Source organism: Pithys albifrons, chromosome 5, assembly GCF_047495875.1.
Source record: "Pithys albifrons albifrons isolate INPA30051 chromosome 5, PitAlb_v1, whole genome shotgun sequence".
Taxonomy (NCBI): domain Eukaryota; kingdom Metazoa; phylum Chordata; class Aves; order Passeriformes; family Thamnophilidae; genus Pithys; species Pithys albifrons.
The window spans coordinates 16,889,419-16,902,676 of NC_092462.1; the positions used below are offsets into that span (position 1 = coordinate 16,889,419).

At 42.5% G+C, this 13,258-nt stretch overlaps 1 protein-coding gene across 4 annotated transcripts in view; it reads left to right on the plus strand.

Annotated features, from left to right (window-relative positions):
- The window catches only part of LIN54 (lin-54 DREAM MuvB core complex component), a 41,729-nt gene that overhangs the window by 570 nt on the left and 27,901 nt on the right, over positions 1-13,258 (plus strand). Inside the window, exon 1 of one of the 4 annotated variants that reach the window (XM_071555774.1) lies at positions 247-335. The exons of 1 other annotated variant lie outside the window; for it this stretch is intronic. The gene's annotated coding sequence lies outside the window, so the exon portion shown is untranslated. Of the gene's footprint in view, positions 1-246; positions 336-7,306; positions 7,326-13,258 lie in introns of those variants that run through there. 2 more of the 4 variants (XM_071555773.1, XM_071555776.1) reach the window with 2 other exon arrangements.

Sequence of the window (13,258 nt, forward strand, 5' to 3'; positions counted from 1 at the left end):
CCTCCCCGGAGTGGCGCGGACAGCCGGTCCCGGCCGCTCCTCCGCCGCGGGGTGCCCGCCCGGCGTGCCCCGTCCCGGCCCCTCCGCTCGCCGGGGGCAGCTGCGCCCGGAGCCTCCGCGGGGCCCGAGCGGCGAGAGTGCCCCTCGGAGCGGGTCTGCGCGGGAGCTGGCGGTGCGGAAGGGCCCGGGGTTGGCGGCTCGGGGGCGGCGCCGGGGCGGGGCGGCGGGGGCAGGTGCGGCGGGGGCGGGAGCGACGGTGACGGGCTGAAAATGGCGGATCTTTCGAAATACAGCGGCGGCCGCCGACGCTAACGGGCCCGGGTCGCCCCCGCGAGGTGAGAGCCGGCCCAGGGGGCGCGGGGGGAGCGGCCACGGCAGGGACTCCACGCGGGGCCCGCGGCCGCCGGGACTTGTCGCGCCGGGCCCGGGGCTGGCGGGGCCCGCCTGTCCCGGCCCAAGGGACACCGCTCCGGGGCGCGGACTGCGCCCCGAACCTGCCGGCGGAGGGGACCGGGCCGTCTCCTGGGGACTGCCGGGGGGGGAGGATGTCCCACTTCTGTCACACGTGACTGACCCGCGCAGAGGGTGCGTTGCCCCGCGCAGAGGGTGCGTTGCCTCCTGCCTCGCCCGGGCTGTCAGGGCGCACCTGTGCCCTGAGCGTGCTGCTGTCCGGCTGTGGACACCCCCGAGATCAAGGGGAACGTGTCCACTTCTGGATTCCTTAGGAAAAGGAAGATAACGAGCTACTGGAGACAGTCCAGCGGAGGCCTCAAAGATGATCAGCAGTCTGGAGCATCTCTCTTATGAGGAGAAACGGTGGGACTGGGGCCTGTTTAGTCTAGAGAAGACTGCGAGGGGGTCGCATTAATGCGTATAAATATCTCATAAGCAAGTGCCAAGAGGATGGTACCAAACTCCTTTCAGTGGTGCCCAGCAACAGGATGAGGAGAAATAGCCATAAAGTAAAACACGAGTTCCACCTCAACATGAGGAAGAACTTTTTTATGTTGAGGATGGTGGAGCACTGGAATAGGCTGCATAGGGAGATTGTAGAGTGTTCCTCTCTGGAGTCATTCCAAACCCACCTGGGTGCATTTCTGTCACTTGCTCCAGATGACCTTGCCTTGTCTGTGGGGTTGTACTACATGATCTCCAAAAGTCCCTTCCAACCCTAACAATTCCATGATTCTGTCAATGTAGCTGGACCGTCTTTTGGGATGGTCCCAGCTTCTCTCATCACTGCTCTTGCTTCTTATGAGGTATCTGTGATTCTGTGATTTGTGTTCATAATGTGTCATTAATTATGCCCGACCTTGACTTTTGAAGTGTGTTGTGTGCTAATTATGTAATTCTTGGTATTGAGGTTTTGGGTTCTGGAAAGAATTGTGGCATCCAGAGCATGTGAAACTGTCTACTGGAATATACTGTGAGCAAGAGAAAGATCTCATAGTTCAAATTTCTAGTGAAGAAAGAACAGATATTTAAATTATTTTTCATTAGATTCATCCTTCTGAACAGTTGGTTTAAATATATTACAGTTATTACAGGAAATACCAAATACAAAAAAAATAATTTCAAGTATCCTTTGCAATGTGTTTGCATGAAACTGGCAGTAACAAACAGGCTATGAATCCTTGTGCATGTGGTTACCTTATTCACAATAGCTCTTTGGCTTATTGGAGGCAAGAAGAATAGTGAGTTATCAGCTGAAAATATTTCTTCTGTCAGTGGAATGCTTTGTAAAATAAATGCATTAGACTAGTCTTTTTATTTATTTATTTGTTTATTTAGTCGTTATGTTTATTTGTGAAGACAGTTTGCATATCTGTCAGCAAGCAGTAACTGTTGGTTACGTGCCTTGTACACAGTTGTATTAACCTGCAGAGATGTGTGGCCATGTTGCTCTGCAGGCCAAGCAGTCTTGAAGGCTCTTGGAGAATGTGTTAGTAAATACAGCCCAGCTTCTGTAATGGGTTAAAGAAAGTACTTCATGCTCGTTATAAAGCCGTAAGCTTCCAAAGTTTGTTACACAAGGTTGGTTGTTCAGGTTCTGTATGAAGAACTACCTGGTGGTCTTTGGGTTGCTGTGATGAACTAGCTCAGATAGTTTGTAACTGAATGCTCTGAACAGTTCAGCCAGAATTCTCAAAAAGGTTTAACTGCTTTGAGGTTCCTCTCTCTGTTAACCACTGGTCAATATGAAGTGTGGTGAGGAGTGTTCTCAGATTTCAGCCTTAGAGACATTGTTATATCATACATTGGGATATCTTTTCTTTTAAGTTTGGAAAAGCAGTCCAAGCCCCTTAGGTTATTTTCCCTTATGCTTGTTTGAAAAATACTAAATGGGTGGAAAAAACCGCCTGTGGTAGATTAGGGGGTTGTGTTTTGATTTCTGCTTCATCAACAAGCTGTGCTTCCTTACAAGTCACTTGGTCTGTTTGTGTTTTTATTCCTTTCCTGCGTTACAGAGATGTTGTTTTCTTCTTCATAAACTGTTAGAAGCACATCCCCCAATGCCCTACGGTTTTTGTACTGTGGCAGCAGGAGAGTACTGTGGGGTCCTTCATAATGAGTATCTAAGGGACAAGCTCATGATTGTTTCTTTTGGGTTTTTATTATTATTGTTGTTGTTGTTGTTATTATTATTAGTTTTGGGAGCTCCCAGTGAGAAGTAGAAAATATTTCTTGAATTCTTGAATCAAGGGTTTGTATTTTGCCAGACCTTATATTTGAGCTTGGTTTCATTAGTTGCTTACAAAGCTGATAAGCAGCATGTGGCTTTCAGTACAGCCTGTGACTAGGCCTGCTCACTTTGCAGCATTAGAAGTCCGAAAAAAATTTTCTTGCACAAGAAAGAATGAGACTGATAGAATAATCCCTTGATCAGTCATGGGGCACATGTGAGAGATTCGGGTTTGTCATGTTCCAGATATGGGTGTGGAGTAGTGGCTTCTTAACTCTTTCAGCTTGTGCATCATTCCCTTTCAGCAGCCCTCCTTCTTCTGGGCACGTTGCTACCCACATGAAGGTTATGCCCTTAGTTGTGGGCTCTGCTTTCATCTCTTGTGGGAGTTCTAGGTGCATACCCAATACCCATCTCTATGGAGTGGCTATTTTGAGTGTTTTCTTCTTTTAAAGAAAAATTCTTGTTTCTGTTATTAGACCTAAGAAGCCTATCTGGAAAATGTTTTAGAAGCTTCTTTAGATGAAACTATTGGTTTTGTGAAAAGTCTTTCAGGTGTGATTCCTCAGTGCTGTTCTGGTGCTCCCAGACTTTGAACTGAGTTATGTCAGTGCAGACTCACCAACATTTGGTCACTACTTTGTAGAGAAGTTTTCTCCCTGGGTGGAACCCCATTGTGAACAGCGTGGATTGAATGGGATTGTGCCAGCGCTCAGTTCGGTTTGGGTGGCTGTGACTTTGCCTCAGCCTGGCTCCTTCATCTGGGCTGCTCTTGTATCTACATAAATGTTTGGTAGCACAGGAATAGGGAAAATGTATGGAAAAGTTGGGCAGGAGAACTTTAGCAGTAGTGCTGGCTTAAAACACACGTGGAATTGAAATATAAGGAAAGTAAAGCTGCTGATCATGTGCACGCAGTACTCAAAGTGGCAAATGATGCTGTTTGAAATAATAGTGCATTAAAGGTATGGTTAGGAAGTTTCTCACACTAAATCTTATAGAATTCTATCAGGTGCTTGTTTTTGCTAATGTATAATTAGCAGTTTGTTGGCATGCAAGGTTTTTTTTAGTTTTTACTTTTCTTTTTAAGTTTTAATGAAAGCAGAAATTACCCAGAAATTGCCAAGGGAAGAAGGAACTCCTCAGAACTGGTGTGTGGAGAAGTGGCTGGTTTGTTGCATTTCTTTTTTCTCTGTCCATTCTTTAAAAGAAAGCAGCTAGCCAGCTCTTCTGTAGTAAAAGTGGCAAAGGTAACATGAGCTTAATCAACTTGTCCATGAGAAAACCAACCAAACAACTTAAAAAAAAAAAAAGGATGGGGGGAAACAAAGCTAAAAACCTTAACTGTGTAATGTAAAATTCTCATATACATATCACTTGATAACTGTCAGTCTGAGTGTGTAGGAGTTGGTAATTTGTGTACCTTGCCCATTCTGACCTGCTGCACAGAGTTGTTTGTGTGGGGTGTCAGGAGCTTTCACTCAACAGAGTGGGGAGTAATGGGAAGGGTGTGCGTTGGTTGGGTGAATTATGGTTGCCTTGGGAACAATTTTGCAACTATAGATGGTTAATTTGTAGTAGAAGAACACCTGATATTTTCTTAAATACTCCTTGTAACTGTTGAAAGAAAGACTGGATATTTACACTAGTTATGTACTGGGTGTTTTATAAGGACTAAGGCTGGAATTTTTTTCTTGCTATAATTTGCCACTGGTTTTGTATTTGATAAATCTAGGATCATGATCCTCTAGGAAGTGTGCAGACAAACTGCTTCCATGTCTTGACTTATGTAGGGAATGGGAAAGAGAATGGACATTATCGTGTCTGTGTTCCACTTGCATATTTTGTTACTGCTTTAAAATGATTTGCTTTCAGTCTGCTGTTACATGTGCAAACACGGTGAGTTTGCAGTCTTAGATGATTAATTTTCCCACTTACCTTTGCTAATCATGGCATCCTTATGAATTAATCTTTTTCTGGTTTCATTAACTGCATTTTTTAAAGCAACCTCTAGCATAGGAAGCTTAAACAAAAGAGACTGTTGAAAAAACGCAGTACTGACTGATTTTGTAATTCTTTGATTTACAACAAAAAAAACCTTTCAATTCTAGAGACAAAATGTAGAGTGTCAGAGAGAGTAAGAAAATGGGGAATGCATAAAAGGAATTACACTATTTTACCCATTATTGAAATAACAAAATTGAAAAATGGCAATTAATTAAGAGAACTGGAATACACGAAGATCACCCACGTGTAGTTGTGCTTTTTCATTTGATAACATGCCAGAAGTCAGTCTGAGTCTTGGGTATACATGTGCTTCTGTAGAGAGTTTTCTGACAAATGAATGAAAACATGTCCAGTGTCAAGAGTTTCTTAATAACTGCATTTTGTATCTTTTTGTGCCACTGTTCTTTGAATTTCAGTTGCCTGGAATAGTTGATGCCTGCTTGTTTATATTTGGCAAAATGGATGGGAGAGCACAACAAACTGGTATGGAAATGTTTGTTTCCCTAAGGTTTAGTTTGTTTCCATTTGAAATCAACACAAGGCAAACAAGTAACCTTCATGTGCTTATTTGTAGCTTGTTTCTGCTTTGCATAGGTAGGTGTTCAAAATCACTTGGGCCAACAAGCACTCAATAGTCGCTGGGGATGACAAGCCTTGTGTTTTTATGTGGTGCATTCAGTTTTTTCTTAAAATAAGCTTTGTCTGTTTACTGGGTTAATGTCTGGAACATTAAATGAAGAGAGGGTGATTGTCCATTTGCAAAGATCAGTTGTGATGGCAGTGCTGGGAATTGGCCACATTGGAGTGACCTACAAGGCTGTAGTAATTGTGCACCTACAATCATATTAGCAAAGTTTGTTAGTTCTGTTTTCCTGTGGGAGAAAATGTATATGAGCTGTGGATTCTACCAGGGGGCAAACAGAAAACAGGCAGGAGGGAGGCTACTTTTTAATTTTTGCTGCTGCTGCTGCTGAAATGACTGAGAAAAATTAGAGCTCATTCTTTCTGTTGAACAGGATGGTGAGTTTGGGCATAATTTCAGCAAAAAGAAATAGGTTGAATAAAAGGATTTGACAAGTTGGATAGCCTGGATTCTTGAAAGAAATCCTTAAGGACATTGGTATCATGAGTTGTTTCATTTGCTTCTGCTGTTTGTTTATTGCTGCAATATAAGGTCCTGGTTGTCCAGATCATAAGAGCCTGAACTATCCTCAACAATGCAGATGTATTTTGCACAAAGATACCACAGTCACTTACCAGTTGTGTTGCTGCTGCTCTGTTGGTTTTGACAGACTTGACAAAGAGCTGCTTGGGTGTATATCCTGAGCTGGATTCTGGAGGAACTTAGGGAGGTGCTGTGACACACTCTGGTTCAGGTGTGTCGAGCTCTTTGTGGTTATGTGGTGTTTTTAACTCTCTGTAGTGATGAAATAGGGCAGCTGAGTCACAGCAAACCTGCCAAGCTCCAGGTCAGCTTCAGGGTCCCGTCATAGATAATGCTGTTCATCTCCAGTCCTCCAAATTATAAACTGACAGCTGGTAAAGCTTTTGTGTGTACAGAGTTGTCTTAGAAGTAGTAAAGAGGGAAGCTGTGAGAGAGATCTTGCTACATAAAAAAAAAGCCAAACAACTTTTTTCCATGGGAAAATACAGTTAAGGCTTTGTATATAATTGTTTCTTCACTTGTTCTCATTGTCAGAATTAATGTTCTGGATCTGTATCAAATGAGACAGGGTAGTGGTGACTTGTCCAACTGGTGGTTGAGACTGTTTGCCATAAAAGTCAGATTTGGAACGTTGTCCTGTAGTGACAGAAAGGGATATATTGAGCAGCATTAACTGTGCATGCAAAGAATTCTTTCTAGGTGGCCTTGGAATGCTGTCTGGAATAAAACATATCTTGAGATAGAGTAAGATACAGTGTAAGTATCTCACTGTGTCACTTTCAGCATATTGAAAGCAAAGGTTATGACAGATACTTGTGGTCCTAATTCCTGAAACACTTCTCTATGGCGAGTCCTTTCTGTAAATTTTTGGGGGTTTTTGAACTGTTTATCCAAAACTGTTGGTTTTCTTACCCACACCTAATGAAACCTTCCAGTTTGTGTTTCAGAAGCTCTTCAACATTTTACATCACATGAGACTTCACATGTCTGAGAAGCATTTGAAGTGACCCACGTGGTTCTGGAGCAGACGAAGGTTGCCCTGAAATTCCCTCTTCTCCTATTGTATTGATCTCCTAACTCAAATTCCTAATTTGGAATTTAATTCCAGAAAAGTCAGTTAGTTATTACACAGTCTTAGTTTTTTAAATAAGTTTTCCTAAATATAACATAGAGGTGCTTCATCTAGAAATTAAAGTAGGAAGGAGAGGATAATAGTGTTTTTTGGCATCTGAATGAAGTCACAGTTTGCCTGCAGGTGAGTTATTTGTCTTCAGCTCAGCCCTTCTTCAAGTAAATATATTCTGCACTTGGGAAGTGTTGTCGTATTTAAAGCTGGCAGAGCTGATGAGATCTGCAGCTAGAAGCGTGTTTTCTCACAAATCACTGCAGTATAACTGTTTGAGCTATTTTTGCTTTTTTTTAATGCTCCACTGGACTCAAAAATGAAAAGAGCCAACTTTGGTTTCAAGGGTAAGTTTAAAAAGCATCAGTGGCCATAGCAGCTTTCACTGCTGTTCAAATCTTGACATCACTACCTTGAAAGCATTGCAGTTTATGGTCTTATGATTTTTACCTGATTTTCATCTCAGTGTTCTTCTGACTTTGAAAAGAATCATGTGATTGCATGAGACACATAAGGAATTAAGGCATTTTGTCCCAAAAAATTTCGATGCCGTATTTGAAACTAAATACCTCTCTGAAATCAGTGCTGTGTGTAGGTTTCATGTTTTAGTTAGAATGAACTTCCTGTGTCATATCTTCAGCTGGGCAGTGCTGGTGTAGGGTAGATGTGATGCACGGCATAATCATTGTGCTTCCCCACTGGCAAAGTGTCAGTAAAACTGCAAGGTTACAATTCTGGTGCGATGAACTCTTGCTCATAAATACATGCTAAAATGTGCTCTTGCTCAAATTGCTGGCAACAAGCCTAATCTTAAAGGTGCACAATGTGATAACACCTCCTAAAAGTCTGTGGGGAGCTCAATATCAAGCCTGGTGGCAGTTTTCATGCTTGTTGTTTTTAAGAGTGTTCTTGGTGTGATACCACTGTGTGCTCTGAATTATGCTGTAGCCTTGCATTCAAGAGGTGTTTGAAATTTGGAAAGCAAGACCATTATTTCAAGCTATACTTCAAAGACTGAAATCTGTAGTGTTTGGGTGTAGTGATAAGTACTCTTCACATTTCAGCTTTTGGGGTATTTTTTTTGTCAAGGGAGGTTCATGACATGTTAATTCAGTTTCACTTGAGATTCTCAATGCCTTAATATTGACCTCTTAAAGTTAAGTACAGAAAATGAAATAATTTTTAGGTATTTTGTTGGGTTTTATTGTTTTGATCTCACCACAAAGTTTGCACAGGGTTGGAAATGCTTCATGAAATATAAAGGCCCTGAAACCTACAAACCCAAATTTTGGATTGTTCATGCGAGCAAACACCTTCAGAATATGCTTAGTGGTTGTAACACCTGTGCAGATCTGTGTTGTAGCTTTTGTCCTGTTGTGAAAATGACTGAAACTGGCATGCAAACCAAAGGAAGGGTGAAGGGAAATGATCTGATTTTTAGTTTCCGTTTTATTTTTAGTTTGTCTAAAGCTTTACTTGAAAGTAGAACATTGTTTCCAGTTCCAAAAGGCAAACTGAACTGCTTTCAAGTGTTTCTACTGCAGTGAGTGTTATTGCCAGTTCTTTCCTGGAAAGTTGCTCTAAGTATTGTGTGGTAAACGAGCAGTGTTTGAAACTTTAACCTGACCATAGTAAGGTGACATGATAAAGGGAAAAGGAGTATGTGCAGATAATTTTGCACCTCCTTCCATGGCTGAAAGCATGGATTTGTTGGTAATCAGAATGTAAGTGGCTGTCCTAATTCTCTCTCTGCTTTCTTAGCTTGGACGTTCCACTTACCTGGAAACATACACGTGTTGATGTTGTTTTGCTTCTGCAGAAGGTTGCATTGTTAGATAAAGGGGCAGCATTTGCACAATAGGAATGCCTTTGGTCTTCAGCACACTCTGGAATTTAGTTCGAACTGGTGAGGATTAGACCCTTAAAGGGCACTAAGGGTGACATGGAAGTCTAAGCTTTCGACTTGCTGTGAACTACTAGTAACAAATGCTGAAAGTGTCAGTTGATGATTATGAGATAGATAGATAGATAGATAGATAGATAGATAGATAGATAGATAGATAGATAATCTCTGCAAGTTTGAAACACAGACATGGCTTGAAATGCAGACTAATATTAGTAACGTGGTATGGTTTTGCCCTTTTCTTAATGGGCATTTAACCAGCATGTGAGAGCAAGGGAACAGCTATGAGCCATGCATGGGAAAGTAATTTGACCTTTTAAGTGGTTTAGCTTTCTAGATACTAATGATTCTGAGCAAGTGCATGATGCTTTGTTGGGTTTTGTTCAGTTATGTTGCTCAGTACCTCACAATGGCTGGAATGTCCTTCCTTTATAATCTTCTGTAATAGGTGGTACATTTGGGCAACATGGTGTTTTCTTGTGGTGAAAAGGGTGTTGTCAAATCTGGAGCTGGGTATCTCAGTGTTTTGAAATGCTGCTTTTCTGGGTAGCAGTGCACTCCTATGTCCATATAATGTAATTCAACCATTTGCAATTTGGATGCTGCTTTTGTCAAAAGCAGAGTTGTAGCTTTTTTTCTGTTTCTCTCTACCTTCCCTTTTGCTTGAAAGTCTCTGACTCATGGGGAGTTTTCGTTATATACTCTAAGGTCCTTGTTAGTTTCATTGTAAGAATTGCCTTTGTACTTGGTGTGTGTAGTTTCTGTGGTAGCATGCTGTGATTCCTGGTATGTGAGAAATAATTTTGACATGAAGAAAACAGCTATAGGTCACAGGACAGCTGAGTCTTAAAGTGTATTTGTAGCAGCTGTTGTGGTGAAAGAAAAAGATGCAGTCAAGTAAAACATTTCAGTTTTTAAGACAGTAAGACATGAATTTTGAAAACTTTAGGAAAATATACTTTTTTACAGCATGTCTGCAAAGAACATCATATCTTTCTTCCTCTGTGCGTTGTTTTTTGGGGGGAACACTTACTGTGTTTTACCCGTCTTTGTCAATAGTTTGTAGTAAGATAGGTCAATTGTTGCAGCCTGGAGAGCTTAGTAGCTGTTTCATGGTTGAATAATTGCAACATGCTTCTTTTTTTCCCCCTCCATCCCAAGAACTGGAAGATTAGGAAGAAGAACAGGAGTAAGTGAATGAATTGCTACTGCAGTGCAGTGTTTCCACTGGATTGTATTTAAATGTTCCTCCCCAGGTGCAGAACCCTGCACTTGCCTTTGCTGAATTTCATGTTTGTCTCTGCCTGGCTCTCCACCCTGTCCAAGTCTCACTGAATGGCAGCACAACCTCCTTGTGTATCAGCTGCTCCTCCCAGTTTTGTATCATCAACAGACCTGCTGAGAGTGCCCTCTGTCCTTTCATCCGGGTCATTTGGCAAGTGGAACAAGACAGACCCAGTACTGATGCCCGGGGAACACTGTGAGCTACAGGGCTCCAACCAGTCTCTGTGCTGCTGAACACAACTCTGTGAGCTGTGCTGTTCAGCCAGTTTTCAATCTGCCTGCCCACTCATCTGACCCACACTTGCTGAGCTTGCCTGTGTGGATATTTTGGCAGACAGTGTGAAAAACTGAGGTCAAGATAGACAGCATGCACTGCTCTCCCCTCATCTACCCAGCCAGTCATTTCATCAGAGGAAGCTGCCAGATTGGTCAAGCATGATTACCCCTTGGTGAATCTATGATCACTAGTCCTGGCAACCTTCTTCTACACATTTAGAAATGATGGCCAGGATAAACTGTTCCATCACCTTTCCAAGGGCTGAGGTGGGATTGACTGGCCTGTAGTTTCCTGGGTTCTCTTTTTTGAAGAGTAACATTGGCTTTCTTCCAGTCCATGAGTGCTAGATTTGACTGCCCCTTTCAACGCCCTTCTCTTTGACCAGAAAGATTCATCAGAAAATCACCTGCAGTTTAGAGCCCTTTACTGCTGCCCCAGGGCTCTGTAATCTTTCTTGGTTCTCCTCAAGCTGCTCCTGGCTGTATCACTTTCCCTCATGAAACAACAGCAATGAGTGGTGGTCAGTTGACTTTACAAGGCCTGGTAGTCTCTTAATGACATCCTTGCAATGAGCCCCTGAAGAACAGGACACCTCCAGGAAGTGTGTCAGGTTGGAAAATGGGTGTCTTCGTGTGTTTCAGAGGAGTCTGCCCCTAACTACTGCCTTTTCTGTAGTTCTGGTTGTTACACAGGGTAGTAGGTGGGTCTGCCTTTTCTCCAGCCTCTTTCCTCGAGTGATGGATTTTTCCTCTTCAGTCCATGGAGCGGTGAAGCAATTTGGCAAGGACACGGCTGTCTTTTGAGGAATTCTCTTCTTCCTGCTGGACCTTGCCATTGCAAACTTCCTGTCTTCTGCATTACTGCCCCCCTCCCTTCAGTGTGTACCCATGGGGGAGTTTTTGGCTCTTTGGCTGTGGCCTGCAAGTCCACTGCAGAATGTGCTTGGAACAAACCATCTAATGCCTTCTCACCACCTGCTGTGGGAGGTCCAACACCCAAGCACACCCTTTTCAGATAGGTCTGCTGCCTGTCTTTGTCCCAGGAGAAAGGTCTTGGAGAGAGGAGGGAGGCCTGGTAATTTTAAACTGCTTAATCTCTCAGTATTAAGAGCAAAACGGATTTTTCCAGCTCAGCAGCCTTCGGGAGTTTGCGTATCTGTTGCTATTTGGAAAGGGCAGATAAGCAGAAGCTGAAAAATTTGAAAAGCCTGTAAGCACCTAAATTTTGATTGAATGTTGTTGACAGCATCTCATGCTTCTTCAGTTAAATCATCAAGGATCCATTCTGTATTTCCCCTTCTTCCTCCTGCTCTTGCCTTTTTTCTAATGAAAAGCTTTAGGATTGAAATAAATTATTATTTAATATGCCAATTTATTTATGAATGTAACCATACCAATATTGTGAGATTTTTGGGTTCTAAAATCCTCAAATCTAAGCCATAGCCTGCTAACAGTTCTCTGTTCCACCTTGATTGGAAAGAGGAGGGATGGTGTTGGCACATTTGACTCAACAGTGAAAATGCCAAATGTTACACCTTTTGTGGGGCCAGTTCTGCGCACGCTGTGCCTCACCTAAAAATCCTCCACTGCGCAGGCTCAAAGGGCACCACCCCCACGTGGGGAGAGCCCTTCCCAAATCTTCGTTCGCGAAGTTTGGCTATATATATATATATACATATATATATATACCTTTTGTACTGACTATTTGGTGATACTGCATCGGTTTGTGTTCATTTTCCTTTACAATCCACTGTACTTACAGTGAACAATCACTTGTTAGGTTGTCCACTGTTACTTCTCTGTCATTCACCTGATCCAAGTTTCCAGCCTCATTCTCTCCCTTCTTGAGGGCAGGCTTGCTTATTATTCTTCATACTTCCCTTTAAGGGGTTTTGCAGTTCGTACCTTGGGAAGTTGAAAATGCTTGCACATGCTGGTGCGTAATAGCTCTACAGTGAAGTGTGTCTGTCTGTGCCAACTTCACAGAATTACTAACAGATACTGCTGTATGTGGCAAAGGTACTTAGTTTCAATTAACATTTGCTTAACGTGTGGCAACAGTTTTACTGAGCCGGAGGGAATCCCTGCTATTTTAGGAGTTACATTCGACAAAATGCTTTTATGAAGCCTTTGGTTTTGGATGATACGGGTTTGTTTTGCACTTTGAGGTGTTTGTACAAAAGCTGTTACTGATTCAATTTCCTTATTTTCTGGTGAAAATGACACTTGAGAATTTACTTAAAGAATTACCGTTGCCAGACCTTCAGGCATGTCTGGTCAGTGTTTTTAATATGTTCAAGTTATTCCAGAGTGTTCCCATGGCTGAGCCCCACCAGGTCTGTGCTGTGCACTGAGAATGGGAAGGGTCTGCTGAAGCGGCCACAGGTGGTGGCGAGGCCCATGATCTGCTGCTTCATTGTGATGGCCTTGCTGACATGCAGCACCTTCCCAGGGCTTCCTGTAGAGCTGGTCTCAGCAGTCTTATTTCTGTGTAATCTGAATTTATGAACAGTTTTACTTGCAGTACATACTTGATGGTTTTGTAACATATCACTGTATTAGAACTGGTCGTAGCTGCAAACTGGAAGGGTTATCTTTTCTTGTCTTAGTGGAATCGAGACACTTATGGATCTAATAAGGTGCAGTAACTGTAAAATACCAGCGTCGTTGTATCTTGCATTTTGTTTACTTGTTTGCAGATCACTGTGCTTTGATATTTATTATTTTGATATTCATTTCTAGTGTGGCAGCTTGGGTGTTTTATCAAGAGGTGTTGGTAAAATCAATCTTGAGACACTTTTAACTGAATTTCTTAGG